This window comes from Molothrus ater, chromosome 6, assembly GCF_012460135.2.
Source record: "Molothrus ater isolate BHLD 08-10-18 breed brown headed cowbird chromosome 6, BPBGC_Mater_1.1, whole genome shotgun sequence".
Taxonomy (NCBI): domain Eukaryota; kingdom Metazoa; phylum Chordata; class Aves; order Passeriformes; family Icteridae; genus Molothrus; species Molothrus ater.
The window spans coordinates 35,147,980-35,164,490 of NC_050483.2; the positions used below are offsets into that span (position 1 = coordinate 35,147,980).

Genomic DNA, 16,511 nt, shown 5'->3' on the forward strand with positions numbered 1-16,511 from the left:
CCTAAAAGACTCAGTCGAGAGTAGGCAAATGAAAGGAACCAAAACTTTCTAGTTTCACACAAAATATTTTTATATAATTTTAATTTAATGTAATCATAGTACTGGATTATTGACAGTGTGTACTAAGGGTACAAAGTCCTGGAAAATGAAGATTGCACAATCTGCTGCATAGCTCACATTGGTAAGACACCATTTATTTCTACAGTGTCTTATGCTGCAAAGATAAAAATGAGTAATGATCTGGAGATTCTGCAAGATACAATTTCTTTAAAATCAATACAACATGAAGAACAGAAATAATATTTTATTTCTAATGGGAAGAAATGCTGGTTTATAATTGCAGTATACATTTGTATTTACTGCAGACAACATGTCTTCTCCTTTAAAGTATTTTAAGAACTGTTTGAGCCTCTTTTAAGTTACCAAACCTGGGACCTCTTGTACAAATCTGTGCCATCACATCAGCATGTAAGTGCACTCTGCATAAAAAAGGATGGGGATTGATTTAGGCCACACTACGGAGCCAACCCCAGGCTGAGAGTAGCTTTATTCTCTGCTTGTTTTCTCAGCTTTTTATTCATTTGCAATGAGGGAGTGTGGTGCTTTTTTGAAAATGACTCTCTTGATGAGGCCTCTGATTGTAAAGTACTTTCAAACTGGGAACTTCACCACCTTTGTTGCTGAGTGGATAACTTTTCCATTAAAAAATATGAACCTGCTTTCCACCAGTCCCTTTCCTCCTTTTCATTATTGTTCGTGTGCATCGGAAGCAACTTTTCGTAGCAGACCACTTACAGGAAGCTAGCAAAAAAAAGATACCCACGTTCCAGTGCAATTGCATGATAGCAACCAATATTTTCATTGCCAGGTGGTACTAATAGCAGTTCTCTAAATGCAACTAGTATTTATCTAATCCACTTTATCTCTGCAGATCTCCTCTAGGCTTCCCATCCCAATTTCATCTCCTTACAGTACCTGCACACCCAGTAAGTTGACACGAAACAATTCAATGAATTTTGTTACAAAAGTAACTGATTTAATGACAGACTTTCAGTGAGAATTTGTCCCTGGAAATGCTATGGTTTCTGCAGACTACTGCTCACTACCCACCCTACTTCCGCTCCTCGGATGCTTCTGCCTAGACTGAGCCCACATTGCCTTACTCCCTTGCTCTCAGAAATCTCTGCTTCCTCATGAAAATTGGATGTTTTTTTCTCATCAGTATTTGGAATTTACCTCTTCTATACACTAACTGTTCTTCCTACTATACTATGGCTGTAGCTGTCAGATCTTGAAATCAATGGTAATTTACCAGTGAAAAAAAAGATAGATACTTAACATTTTAGCAAAAGTTTGGGCAATATTTAGCACTTGAGTGTTAAAAGAAGTGAGAATTCAAATTGTCAGCACTTAGCACTTTCATTCATATTCACTAATCTCAGGAAATTATGTCCTGAGAAACCGGCACATACTTAAAATTAAAACAGGCTGTTTAAAAAGGAGTCTGCATGGCATCATATTTGTCAGTATTCAAAGTAGAGACGATTATTTTTCTTTTTCTTATTAGGTTAGTAGCTGCATGTCTTAATAATTTATTGCCTCTTTGTTTGTGGCATCCCAGGACAGAATCTCTCACAACCCGTTATTGGAAGACATTACCAAACTCTGTCAAATTTGGATGTCAGATTATGTTATACATTATAAATTACAGCAGCAGATGTTCTTTTAAAAAGTTGTGGTTTCTTTAAATGATCTAGCTGATGCAACTCTTTGAGTCACTGTGGTGAGAGACAAAATTGATGACAGGCTGATTTAGTGGTGCACTTTTTAACCAACAGTTTGAAGAGATTAGGAGGTTGTCAGAAAGATATCAAGAGAGGTAAAGGGATTAATTTGAAAGGTAGTTTTATATTAAAAAACAAAGAGTTGCTTGGAAAACTCTTTTAGAGGTGGGAGCACCTCATGGAAAATGGGCCATGAAGAAAATGTTTCATTTGGTACTTTTTTTCCTTAGGCAGATGATTTCTTGATGCCCATTACCCTGCTAATTTTCTTGGAAAAATGTAATGTGAACATTTCTTGGCAAACACATTAATCTGTTAATTTTCTTAAATATTTCTTCATCCCTGGAATGTTTGAGCCTTAACAACAAAAAAAGATATCAATCAAGTCAATAGACAGGAAAGTGTTTGGTTTGACAGTTAAATATTTTAAATAAAAAGTGTAATTGTCATTAAAGAAAAAGAAATGATGATAGAAAATTACAATTAAAATATTTTTTTATATCTGTTGCAAAGTAAACTAATGTGCAAGAAATTTTAATTAAAATGTGTTTATAATTTTGAAATAATTCAACAGAAAATGCCAGCATTGAAAATGGGATATAGATAGACTGATAACATGTAATGCAAGGCAGTGAAGTTTCCAATGTTATAAAAAAGCCATAAAAATGATATCTTAAAAATAATATCTGCAGGTCCACTGTTATTTTTTGCAAGGAGAAGGCTACTCAAGCATACAAAGGGACTTTGAGAATTTTACTCCTGGAATTTCCATGTAGTGGCTTAAATTGTGTGATTCATTGTCCCAGGTACTACTCCCAGAAATAAGGTTGTTCAATTCTTTTCCATTAAAAGAGCTACTTTGCCAAAGCTTAGCAAACTTACCTGAACCCTACACAGATTTCTACCTTAAATTTGACATTTCAGTATTTTACTTCAAGCTAATTATATTGAATTATTTGTGTGTGTATACATGCACACATAGATACATTAAAAAACCAAAGAGCTGCTGTCTCTAAGACTAGTAGATGGAAAAAAACCACCACAAGACAAACACACCCCTAAAGAATTTGTTTCATATTATAAAATTACTGAATCACTGTAGTTCATTTGTTTAGATGCTCCAGTACATAGCACCTCATGTACATTTAAGGTACTTATTGAAATTTGTTTAAAATTCATACTGTTACAAGACCATGAAAAAAATCTGAGTTCACACATAATCAGCATCCTTCTCTACGGGCAATCCATCTCCAGCGTCAGAAAAGAAGCTGGCCTTCCAGATATCCACATATTGTCCCTTTTGGTTGGCATGCAATGTGGGCAGAGGTGGGTATGGCCTGACCAAAGTAAACATTTGCTCAAAATAAGCAGAAATATAGCCAAAGAACGGAAGTAGCAGAAGCTCGAGCAACATATTTATGGATGGGAATGGGATCCGTATGGTGACACCAGATAATTGCAGAGACAGGGCTGAAGAGGGAAATGGATTGGGCATGACCAGGAAAAAGCAGGGACATGGAAAGCAAAGGCAGAGTCAATTGATCATTATGTTCTACAATCAGGGTTAAAAACAGACGTGCAGAGAGACTTGCTTTTCTCAGTTAAAAAGTAGTTATGACGTTAATCATTTCATACATGGACCAGGGTCGAGTCACATAAAAAGTAGCTACTGTGTTGATGTTTGGTACCAGAAATTCCATAGATCCAGAAATCTTCTTTTTGACATAAAAGTTCTTTTTTTGAAGTTAGAAACTGTTCTAGACATGAGATGTTTGTTTCCTCAGTTAATGAATCAAAACAACTAAAGATGGTCTCTTTCCTAAATGTTGCAATTAATACTTTGATATAAATGCATAATGATGCAGACATTCACTAGATAATTCTATTCAATTTCTTCCAGAGAAGCCACATCTTTTTCAGTTAAACCAATAATTGTTTATACCTAGGTTGTCACTTACAGAGCAGGGATAACAACACCATCTATCTTCACAGAACTTTGTGAAGATAAATTAATTTATCTTAGATTAGATTTTTTATAGCATTCAGATGCTGCAGTAGGTGTATCAAGATACAGAAGAACAAGTCTGTGGTGAATACCAAAAAAAAAAGGGAGATCACACTTTAAATAACTAGTCAAATGTTTGAATAACTAATCTTTTATCAAAACAGTCAGAGACTGGGCAAAAATAGATAGGCTGAAATAAAGAACCATGATAATGATACATGCATAAAGAGGCCAAAACAAAAGTGCTGCAACTATTACATTTTAGCATTGCAACATTTTGATTTCCTTTTTATAACCTCTTTTTAAAATCTCAAGGCTATTATTCTATATCTCAGTCTCTGTATGAAGAACAAATATTACCCACTGTAGTAGAAGAAATGTTTTGAAATCTTCCTTTTATATGTGTTTACATCGCATTCCTATGAGCCCAGAAGGACTGCTTCTTTGATTTTACTTGTTTAAAGTTTCATGTAAATATTCTATAAAGCACAAAAATTAGTCTCATCTTCCTTTTCCAGCTTTCATTTAATCCATCACATTACTCATTTTCTCCCTGTTTTAAAGGAGTGAAAACAAGTAACCTGTAAAAGAAAACAGAGGGTTGAAAGGCAAAGTACTAATATCAAGCAAGGAACAGTCATTTAGTAATTGTAAAGTATTCTCTGTGCATTACCTAGGAAGTGAGGTAATGCCTTGTGTTCCAGTCCATGAATGCCGGTAGCACATTTAACAGCAAAGAAAAAGGGAGAGGGAGAGGTAGGCTTGTTTACCTATATGCCATTGCCCTATGCTTAAACAAAAAAGATAATAATTTCAAAATATGTTTGAAATGATGCAGCTTTAAGCAGAGCAATGATCTTTCTAATACTATATCTCTATTCTTAAAATTATAATCTTCAGCCTACTCCTACTGCCATGCTACAGCAACTCTTTGAAATATTCGTTAATGCAGGATTTAACAATCTTATTTGCTATAAATTCTATTGCTCTTTATTTTTGCTTGCATAATACAACCTTTGCATCCTGCCACAATTTCTCACAAAGATAATGTAAATGACTGCAGTGTGAAAACCATCTTATTCTTTTGGTTCACTAACCAATAGATTATTTGAATTTCAACCTTACTTAATCACATTCAGATTACCACAGAGTGGACTTTCAAATATTTTGTCAGGACACATGCTCTCCCATGCATTATACCTCTCAGAGTGCTCCTGTATGGCTGTCCCCTATCGTGTGTTGATAACCACACCAAAGCAGAGGTTGGGCTGCCTCCAGAAACACACTGAGAACCATGAGTTAATCCAGGGCCCCTAAGCCTGTGCTGTGCCATCACCTCACCGCTACCGACACTACTATCGTTACCACTTACTGTTCTTGATGTTTCCCTACCACCTGACTCCACATACTGCTCAGTATTTTTTAGCACTCATCATCCAAATGCTGTAAAACCCACCATCCAAGTGCTTCAAAATACATGTGCAATATACATATATATACCCCCACGCTACCCACAGAGGAGTAGCAGAGCTGTAGACAAGCAAAACTGAGACAGCCAAGACAGAGTGACTGAGCGGAAGGCTGGGATGCAGAGTAAGAATCCAGAACATTCTTTTTGAATGCAGAGATCAGACATAGCCATAGGTACATCCTTGGCCAGAATAGTCTGTGCTAAGAGCGTTCTTTCTCCTGTACTTGCTAGAAATCTGTCCAGTATTAGGGCTGTAGGGCTGAATAGGGTTGAAACCTTCATTCCATGCCTGGTAATAAGACTTAGAAATCTGTCTCCAACTGTTTGGCTAAAGTTTCAAGTACTGTAGGTAGTTCTTAATCAACAGGCTTCTTATAAAATCCATATATTTTAAATAATACCAGCAGTGACTCGGAAGACTATTTGAGGTATAATTCGGTCAGACTGTTCTGTTGAATATTTTTCATGGAAATTTAATGTATGTGTCCACTACTTGAGGTTGTCTAATCTAAGCTCCAATGGACATACAAAAAATATAATGTGATAAATTTGTCCAGAATAGCTGGTATACAACTACCTTTTGGGGTTTAGAGGCACAAAGGGGTTGAGTGTGCATATTTTTGTAAGACCTAACACTTTAGACCAACCACAAAAACTCAGGACCCACGACTCAAGGAATCTGCATTTAAATTGAAACTGCTAACTAAGGGTTTTGGCTAAAACATCTATGGCAACTGGCAGATTCTAGGGATATCACATCACAGTTTCATAGGTGATACACCTTTATTTGATTAGGAATTTAGCAAATATATCCCAGAATAGAAATAAAATACTAATAAAAATATTTGCCTTCTTAAAATTACAGTGCTTCTTAAAGGATAACATAAACTGCTTTTTGTTTTTAAATGGTGTATAACTGGCAACTAGTGTTCCTTAAAACTTCCCCCAATTCAGGTATAGAGACTTTTTCATTCTTTTTAAAATATAATTGTGGATAGGAGTGTTGGGAGGTTTTAATTTGTTTGTTATATTCAAAATAAGTGCAAGAGAGAAAAAAGAAACTTCTTGCAGAGTTATCTAATCCTGTTCAGTACAAACTTTTTCTTAGAGTTTTCAGTACTCTTAGATTAAGCTAAATTCTCATGTAACTAACAAACATGACATGGTTTAACTCCTGATAAGTCAGTAAGCATCATGGGTTAATTCTGAAATCTTAGTAGCTACATTTCTATGATTCAAGTGAACCTTTTTGTCCCTGGTATACTTCTCTGCTGGGAATGTAATCTCATAATCAATGTGCAAAGCAACAAGAGTAGATGATATTAACTGGGGATCTCTTTCTGGGATCACAGACTCACTTGTGGAAAACTGTTGTTGGAAAACCAAGGATACCAAGTACAAGATGACAAGAAATAAGAATCTGATCAGATTCTGCATCCAAAACAAGGACTTCGTCTTGACCACCTTTTTAGCCAAGAAATCAGTTTCGGGAGTCAGCAACAGCAGTTTTGTAAGTCTACAGTAAAACAGGATGCTACAGCATGTTTTCTGTTCAGAAACAGTAAGTCTGTTTCAATTGGGTTTTAAATGTCTTCCTAGTCCTGACATAATCCTAGCTGCAGGCTTTGTTGAACCAACTGGTGTTTATTTTGAAACTGACATCTTAATTCCCATAATCTGACTGCTCGTTGTAGGTCATTATCTCACCAGCAATGTGCTGACCACTATAAAAAAGGTGGAAAGAGTAAAGAACCTTTAAATGATATGTTAAAAGTCATGCGGTTTTGTTTGAATTACTGTGAAAGTTGTATTCATGTTTCTGTTTTCAGCTCCACTCATCAGTTGTTTGTAACTATGCTAGAAAAGATTCTCTCCTGGCTGGAGCCCAGCAGATTGGTGCTCAGCTTGAGAGGAACAGTATTATTTAACTTTGAAAATATTTATTGATTCATGTTTTAATTAGCAGTAAAAAGCAATTTGTTTATTTTCAGAACACTTTCCCCCTCACATTTAAGGGCAAATTCTACTCGTTTTGTGTTTCACTTGCATAAAGGTGACATTTTCATAGATGCTTGCTTGGCACAAGGCAGAATCATGTACTTGGTATCCTGCCCTTGCTTTTTGAAAGATCCAGAATTGGCAGCTTTGGTTATGCGTAGGGGGTTTTTGCTCTCTCTATAATTTGCTACCCAGATCAAATATGGAAATTTTTAACCCATATTTTGTGGCTTTTTTGCATTTTTGCATTTGTAGGTGTTTTTCCTGTAATATGCTTTGTTCTGACATTTAAACACAGAACAGATATGTTTAAAATGCTTATGCCTAAAATACTATTCATCATGTTTCTAAGTTTGTACAGTGCATTCCAATGAATAGTTAACATTTTGGGTCCCAAAATAATCTCGACAAAGCACCATTTAATGTAGAAGCCAGGAAAAATGGTGGCAAGTAAATCCAGGTTTAAATGATACTGCATTATTATCCAAAATCATGCATTTCATCTATCCCAGCAGCATTCAGATGAGGAACTTTTAACAATGTCACTAATGTTACTGGTACTTGCAATGAATATAAAGTACTGATAGAAAGTATTAATTATTATCATTGCAGGCTTGAAAGTTGAAGCAGTGTTATTTTATATGGCAAATGCTTTAAGCATCCAACACTGCTTCTGAAACATTAGAACTGGGCAAAATACTCATGAGAAAGGTATTATTTGTTTTCAACAACAGCAAAAAAAAAATCTATTTTCTATTCTGCAATTGATTCAGAAGGAAATAATGACATTTTCAAGATAATGAAATTTCATTATTCGTTATTTAATACTTGAAAAATATGTCCTTCTATACCCATATTTGGACTCATGAGTACTTTAAAATCCTAATGAATTATATGGAGAGTGGGATCTAGCAAGTTTTTTCACATTAGAGTCATTCTTACCAGACAAATATTTTTAACCATTCTTTATGCATTGGAAAGCAGATGCTCAGACAAGTGAAGGCATATGCTTTGTATAGCATAAGTACAGGTGCTGTGATATTTTGTGTTGTGTTGTTGCAGTCCACAGCTATCTTGTTCCTGTGCTGATTGTTTCCAATGTGGAAGAGATGGAAGAGAAGCTAATATGTATGCCCACTGCCCAAACCCAGGGTGCTGCCTTAGCTCGCTGGTGCCTAGTGAAGTACCTGTGTTGGGATGTGGAATGCAAAGCTCTGTTTCACTGAGCAGCTCCCCCGATGGGGTGGCAATCTCTAGCAGAGAAACACAGCAGCTAGCTGGGGGCAGTAGGGTTTCTTCCTTTCTCCACTGCTATGAAAAAGAATACAGATGACAGCACAAGGCTCTCTGGACAGCTGTTTACAGAGCAGATGTTGGTCAGTTGAATGCCACACTCAGAGTGACTGCTAAGTTCCAACAACCATGGGAGAGTGAGAAATTGCTGTCCACAAAGGCCATTTGTACAAGAGAGGATCATCTCAACAGCAACAATGTCAGAATGTCTGGTATTTCTTCTCAAACATCACTGCAAATTCTGCAAAAGAATATGGAACAAAAGCCTCAGTGCTTGATGAAAATCTTCAGAGGCCCTGTACTCATAAACAGTGGTCTAACTGTCACTAATAGCTTTTAGATCATGCAATTAGTAACAGGTATTTAGTGCTTTGCTGAAAAAAAGTTTGAGTTTGAATTCATTCATGGATATACTGCGCTCATTTTGACCCACTGGGTGAGAATCCCTGTGAAACAAATCAGTGCACTCAAAATTCTTTAGATTCAATTTATATTCACTTTTCATAGACAGAAGAAAAAAAAGGAAAAAATACTGTTATTTTCCTTATCTGGAAGGACAATAAGTCCTCCTAAAGCTTTCAATTGCTCATCTCTCCACTTCAACCTCAGATATTTCTAGCATTCTGCTGCTACCTTTGTCTAGCAGAGAGGTTCCAAAGCTGCCATTCAAAGTGTTTCTCTCCCCACAGATGGGAACAGATCTATTATCCATAGAATCATCAGTCTTTGTCAGCCAATCTGTCAGCTATGAAGTCATAAATTACAGCATCCAAAAATTCTTTCTGTTCATGCTTCTTCACTATTATTTAAAAAAAATATTTTAAAAATATTTATTTCAATCAATATAAATAAAAATCTGCATTTAGCACTTCTTACAGTAAAATTCCTCTTATTCCACCATAAATCTCTAATGGTGGTGATGGAATGCCATAATCATGGGGATTAGAGCATGTCTGACTAGAAACAAATGCCATGGCTTACAGTTTACTGTTTCCTCTAAGTGAAGAGTTTAGATGAGAAAAAGGATTATTTTGCATCCGAACGCTGTATGTTTTAGCCATGCTGCATAATTCCATGCAGTTGCACATCTAGTAAACACAAAAAGAACAAACAATTTTCACCTACAGGCCTATGCAGGCTCGGTCTCCATTTGTGCCAAAGTTTATATTCAGTTCTGCTGCCGTTCCTGAAAAGGAGTTTCAGAATCACTTTGTCCATCACAATGCCATGACACAGACAAGCAATATATACATGCACATTTACCGAGCCTTTAAAGCTGGCTAAGCAGCTTGCCTGCACTGGGTATTCACACATGTTCCTGAACTCTTTGGGACATCTCTCTGTGCTTCATCTATCTATACTAACCAAGGCAATCTCTAGTAATCCCTTCCTGTAAAATCCACCTCAAATCGTTCCAGTAGTTCTCTTCACCAGCTTCAATATGAGCTTATCTCCAGTGACTATGGATGACCACAGCTATAAACAATAGTAAAATGATACTACCAGTTTCTGTGCCCTAGCAGGTACATGGCTTTTCTGGAAATACTTGATTAATCCAAAGTGGGTAAAGTAGAGGATCATCTCAGCTTTTTTATCTATCCCTTGGCAATGAACATAAATCAGTTAAATATAAGAAGTGTTTCTCTTCCTCTGATTTTTCCAGATGATTTATCATATAGGTTTCCTCACATTTCTCTAATTTTACTCCTTAGTATCTTGATGCTGTCCTGTGGAACACTTTGATTATGAATCTCTCTCTCGTGTCATTAGAAAACTTCAAAACAATTTTTTTTGGGTCAGTGTTATTAATGAAAATGCTAAGTAGCATCAGATCCCGCTCAAATCCCAGGAGAAATGGGTAATCTGTTAGTTTAACAATTTGTTTTCAGTCCAAGTCATTCTTGTCCCTCTTAGTAATCCTACATCACTTTTATTCATTGTCTTCTAATGTCTGTCCAGTTAATGACTAGTTAGGATAGACTTAGATTGTTTATATAATATGCAACATTTCCACTTTGTTGAAATGCAGTAGCTTGAAGAAATTCTGCAGTGTCCTTGTGTCTCACTAACCTTGTTTTCTCAAGTCCTAGAGGCCATTGATTCTTTGTTTTCTTTCCTCTACATTCTCTTTTTCCACTGTCTTCCATATAATTCTCATTAGATCTCTCTCATTTTTCCAGAGTATGAAATTCTGTCTTCTCAATCCCTTCTTTCTGATTGTAGTCACATTTCTTTTTCATGGCAAGCTCCAGACTCTGCCTTTTCTTTCTGAACACAGTAGCCTGGTTAAAAGCTTTTTTATGCCACAGAGAAACAAATTATTCACCAAGTTTCTCCTCTGGCATTGTTGATACCTGAATTTTGTTCATGAAGTGATATACCTGAAGACTGCTTGTGCTTACGGTCCTTTGGGAGTGTGATTAGCTCCCTGTGGCACAAGTATTCTGGGACTATGATAACTTCATATAAATGAAGTCATTTATAAAGAATAATAAAGGCTATTAAAATTCTGAAAAAAATATTTTCTCAGCTATTTCTAAAGTCTGTATATCTTTGGCCTCTTGGATATATTCAATAAAGAAGGAAAAAATGCAAATTGACAATTGTCAACATATATTTATATAGAGGCAATGCTTCCATGCATGGGCATATGTATATATATATGCACATACATATACGTATGAATATTTATGTAGATAAATCTATAAATCTATATTCCTGATCTAGTTACTCCAAAGTAGTTAGCATGTATAAAGCAGATTTCCATGCAGTGTCACACTGCTTTCAGAGAACTAGGTAAGAGACTACTATGTAATTCACAGTTCTGAAATATTATATAGCCAAAGAAAGAAGACATCAACTTTAACATGTCTTTTTAGTTTTAATTTATTTTTCTATTGTATATAGTTGCATTATTAAAGAACCAGCCTCTGGGAGGATACTTTTAATAAGAGTAAATTAAATATAGTTCAAATTAAATCTTTACCACTGAAATGCATGGTCATCAAGAAGACACTTCAGAAATCATGTCTCTTTTCTGCTGCCAGTGATGTCATTGTAACAGTCAGTGAATTGGTCTGTTTTGTGAAATACAGCAGGTATCCTTTTACCATGTAATTCATTATTCTAGCTTAAATGAAGTTATGTTGATGATCTGGTCTATAGTTAACTTGGAGTTAAACACCAGCATAGCAACTCACCTCCCTTTAGCTACTGTAAACATAATTGAAACATCTCAACCTTCAGGGTGACATAGAAGAGCAAGGCATTGCTAGCAGTAACCCTTTATTTGGAGATATTTCATGCAATGCAGCAACAGGAGGATTCTCCTGAACTTTGAGTCATTAAATGAGTTAACTCAAAACTTCTCTGAGACATACAAATGAAGGTTCCGGCTGCAAATACAGTATTTCAGATATATGATTTTGGTTATTTTGCATTTCTATTACATAGTCAATATATTTATTGCGTTGTTTGTGTTTTGTTTTTTTTTTTTTTACTTGGAAATATCTGATTTACACTATTTAAGTTAAAACTTTAAGTCGGGGTAGGCCCTTTGGAGGAATATCTGTATTCAATCTCAAGGGACGAAAAGTGACTGAAAACATGGTGCAATGGCATGGACTACTCTAGTGTGACTGTACAATACAAGTGGAGAGCATGGAAATGCTTTGAACTTGCTCTGAGTTACGTTCTGAAAGCATTGGCTTACAAATACATACGAAAATGCTGCTTTGAAATAAGCAACATATAAACAATGTATTGCCTTTCACAAAGGGAAAAATAGTGTGGAAAAGAAAGAGCATGCAATATACCCACATTACCAAAAAAAGCAGGATTTATTGGTTGCTAAATATATGGCAATTCTCTGCAAAAGGTTTCAGAACCAAATTTATTTTTACCAATGTCTATGATCTCTTTAGAAAAAAAGTTGGATGATCAAGCTAGAAAAACAATGTGAAATTTAAAACAGGTGTTTTCTAAAAGAATGTTTATTGAATCCTACCAACTTTGAACTCAGGAGAGTGCACATATCTACAAAAAAGTGAACTTTTTTTTCTTTAATTGATCTTTAGGACTTTTCTCTTAATTTTGAAAATATTTTTTCATCCTGCATTTTCTTTCCATTTACTTCTCAATTGAAAAATAAGACTTGAGTTTCCACGGTATTTAGTTCCACTATCAAAGCTGAGCTTTACTTTTTATATGGTTTCCTGTCTATGCACATCTCTCAAGGATTTCAGTTCTATTTTATACAGTCCATACTGACAAGACCTCTGTTTTGGGAGAACCGGGACAAAAAGACATTCTTTTTGATATAGAAGGTATTTTAAAGATATTATTTCATCATGAAATGTAGCCATGCACAAAATACAGAGTCTTATTTTACATATTCACAGAAGCTGATAGTCAAAATTGGTTAATAATGAATTTATCATTATTTAAGCAAATTTATATTCTGGACCTGCCCCTATATTTTGAATATCACAGATATTTTTAATATCTGATCCTTAACTATTTCCTCAAAGTTGTCATCATTTTATTAGACTATTTATTCTTATATTCACTGAAAGGCAGCTATTTTATAATAATTAGCACATCTTCCAACATAAAAGATGAAACTGTCTCTTAAAAAAAATGACAATGCTCTACTTCAATTCCATTGTAGTAGTCTTAAAAAGAACTATCTTCTTCCTCCAACTACATATTTTTAAAATGATGAAAGAAAGAAAACATTTTTTGCTACCTTTTTTTCCTTTTCCTGTTACATTTTTTCCCATTGTGGTGTGAATATTCATGCCATCTGACATCTATAATGCAGTCAAATAACTTTAGAGAAGCCAAAAATTATATTGGTCATCTCTCTTTCTTTCCTCTTTGTAATTAAGATCTCATTTTAAATCAAATCTTTCCATTTATAAAAGTAGTGATTTAGTTTTGATAGCAATAAGGTGTCATTCAGAACACTTCTCAGCATTCCCACAGTGAATGCAGAAATTTATCTTGACTTAGTCCATAAATGCCCTCTGGTGACTATCTCAAAAAATGCAAGCAGTTTTTCCTTTGATATTGCTTTTTCAATCACCTGCATGGTAGTTCAGCCAACTAATATTGAGATCATAACAGAAAGTAAGCAAACAGAAATTTTACAGATTAAACTTCTCTGTATAGAAGGCTTTCTTTAATTTCTGTTTGGCTTGTTAAGCCGGAGGTTTTAAGGGAAGAAATAGCAATACTGACCTGATGCAACTCTCATTCCCATGGATTTAAAATGCTGTTCACAAGAAAGACATGATAGAAAACCTTAACTTATTTAGATAGCAATTTGAAAAATAGAGATGCAGCCAACAGATCAAAGAGAACGCAATGCTGAGAATTTAGAAAGCAGAAAAATTTTCCATGAAAAAAATTAAAACATTTTTTGAACTATAAAAAGATCTATATAAAGATCAGACTAGTAAATTGAACTGGAAGTGCTTTCCTCAAAATTTCAGGTAAACTACAAAATTATTTACACATATTGGAACCTATTAGTTATCTCTTTATCTAATAAATCTCCCTATGTATTCTAGATTGATTTTCTTTAGGTTGTGACAAAATTGCTGAATTTTATACCACTTCATCACTTGTGCATTGAGAGCATTTAAATTTATCATTTATTCTTACAGAGTGTCCATTCTCCTGGATTTTATCAAGCTTATACAAATAAATAAATAAATAAATAAATAAATAAATAAATATTTAAAATTTTCCCTTGCAAAGCTTATAGGAACAGTAGAAAACTGTCCAGCTTATAAATATGCACTGCATGCTATTTAGTTTGCTCACTCAATTGAAAATTTTCCTCAGAAGGGTTCCTCTATTTGACAGCTCATTCAAGGCAGTTCTGGAAATATTTCTAAGAGAAGGTCAAGGTAATCTTTCCCAGTTAGTCTGAAGATGCAGAAAGCAGAATGAAGGCAGTAGCTCAGAACTGTCAGTAGTTAAGAAAACTAAGAATTTTAGAAGTTGAAAAAGTAAGGAAAATATGCCATTACCCACCTGATGGCCTGGTAAGAAAAAAATGTAATTTTCTGTGTCAGTTCCCAGCACTCACTTGGACATTCAGTAGAACAGATCAGGTCAATAAATACACATGTTTTATGCTTGCATTAGAAACATTCTAACAAAACACTGCATGCCCTAATAGAAACTAAGAAAAAAATCAGGTTAGTCTATCTTTGTTTAATATTTTTCCCAATAAGCATTACACATGTAATTTAAAGCAATATAAAATTAGTTGAATTTGCTGATACTAAAACAAGATAGCCTGAATGCATCCAGAAACATTCCAGCAATGAGTCTGTGGAATGCTTTTGCAGTAGTTGGTTTGATCCAAAACATCTGTATTGAAAAATAATTTCAAATTTATGATAGCCTTTACCCCATTACAATAATATACTCTAATATGATAGAACAAATGTATAAACAAAGAAAAAGTCATACCTTGCAATTCAATTCTCTTTGGGGAATCTGGCCAAAAACAAAAAACCCTTTGTTATTCCATGAGTTAGCAAAGAAATGCTCTTCTTTTACAATGCTCTGATAATATACCTAAAGAATAACAGCACTCAACAGTCACATTGAGTACAGATTTGATTTGCTACCTTATTTCAAATGCATCATGAAACAGTGAAAATCATGTCTTATAAAGATATCTTAGCTGTGTCAACAAGTTAATCTTAAGAAAAAGGTTTGATTTTTCCTGTGTGTGACAATATGCCAAATCATGATGTTTCCTAAAATACAGGATTTACTATACTCAGTGTTCCTAAATCTAAATATGTCCCAAAAACTAGTTCACTTCACAAGCATAAGCACCCTCAGGAGAGACAAAAAAGAACCCAATACAAAACAAACCCCCCCAAAATAAAAAAAATTACCCAAATCCCTAAAACTGTGCCTATAATACTGTAAGTACAAGTGGTAACATAGATTGTGTATGTTAACTTTCACTATTTTAGAAGTTAGCTAAAATACCAGAAAGGCTCAGTAAGCCTTAGTATTGACTGAAAAAAAAAGAAAAAGGGTGGTTTAAGTGTCCCATGGCTGTTCCTTTCCCTAAGAAATAAAAGCCATTTTCTTTAGGACTCTCTGTGTTATTCAGTGTCAGGACGGGACACTGAACCAGGCATAACTGGATGGTCTTTAAGGTCCATTCCAACCCAAACCATTCTAGGATTCTATGATTCAGTGTTTGTGCAGGAGAAAGTTGTAATAGGCAGGCAGGCAGGTAGGTAGGTAGGTAGGTAGAGAGCTCTCTAAATCTTTCAAATGCACATAAAAGGAACTCCTTTAGCCATGAATTTTACCACTTTCATCTTCATCTTTCTCTAGTTTCTCATTTTTAGGTAAATTCAAAAGCTGTAGGAATTTCTTTATAAGATATTTGCAGGTTCTATTGTCTCTTCCTATGTTTTTGTCACATATTTACCTTAGTGTGATGCTGACAAATAATACTGCTTATTCGATATGACAGGTGGAATAAAAATATTCCATGTAGACTGTACCCCTGGAAATGATCAATAGCTTTATTTTTACATTGCACGTATTTTTGGTGTGTCATTGTTATAGACAAAGGAACCCTGCCCAGTATGAATACCATACTTTTATCAAGATGAATCTGGAATGCTTCCTAGGTTATACATCTGCTTGCTCCATCTAATTTACATATCAGAAGATATGCTGACCAGGGGATATGGAGAGTAATTATATGTATTACAAGTTGTTAGGCTACTATTTCTACAACTGGCAAAGACTCATCACCACCACCCCCTAAAATCTAAATAAGCTTCTGGTGATCTGGCTGTCAGAAGCAAGTTAGGATGTTTGTGTGCCAGATACAACTAGCTCTACTGTGCTTACATGCTCTCATGGACATATTGCAAGGTTGTCACAAGCTAAACGTTTTGCCACTGAC

The 16,511-nt window shown here is 35.0% G+C and overlaps 1 long non-coding RNA gene across 2 annotated transcripts; it reads right to left on the minus strand.

Moving 5' to 3' along the window:
* Window positions 1–8,544: 8,544 nt before the first annotated feature.
* LOC118687685 (uncharacterized) lies at window positions 8,545–15,127 on the minus strand. 2 transcript variants are annotated; one of them, XR_004980368.1, is made up of 4 exons: window positions 15,038–15,127; window positions 14,594–14,744; window positions 9,677–9,737; window positions 8,545–8,792 (listed from the first exon to the last, which is right to left on the minus strand). It is a non-coding gene; the product is annotated as an uncharacterized LOC118687685 (long non-coding RNA). The 2 variants fall into 2 exon arrangements; XR_004980369.1 differs by lacking the exon at window positions 15,038–15,127 and adding an exon at window positions 13,793–13,826 and having other exon boundaries at window positions 14,594–14,651.
* Window positions 15,128–16,511: the final 1,384 nt, after the last annotated feature.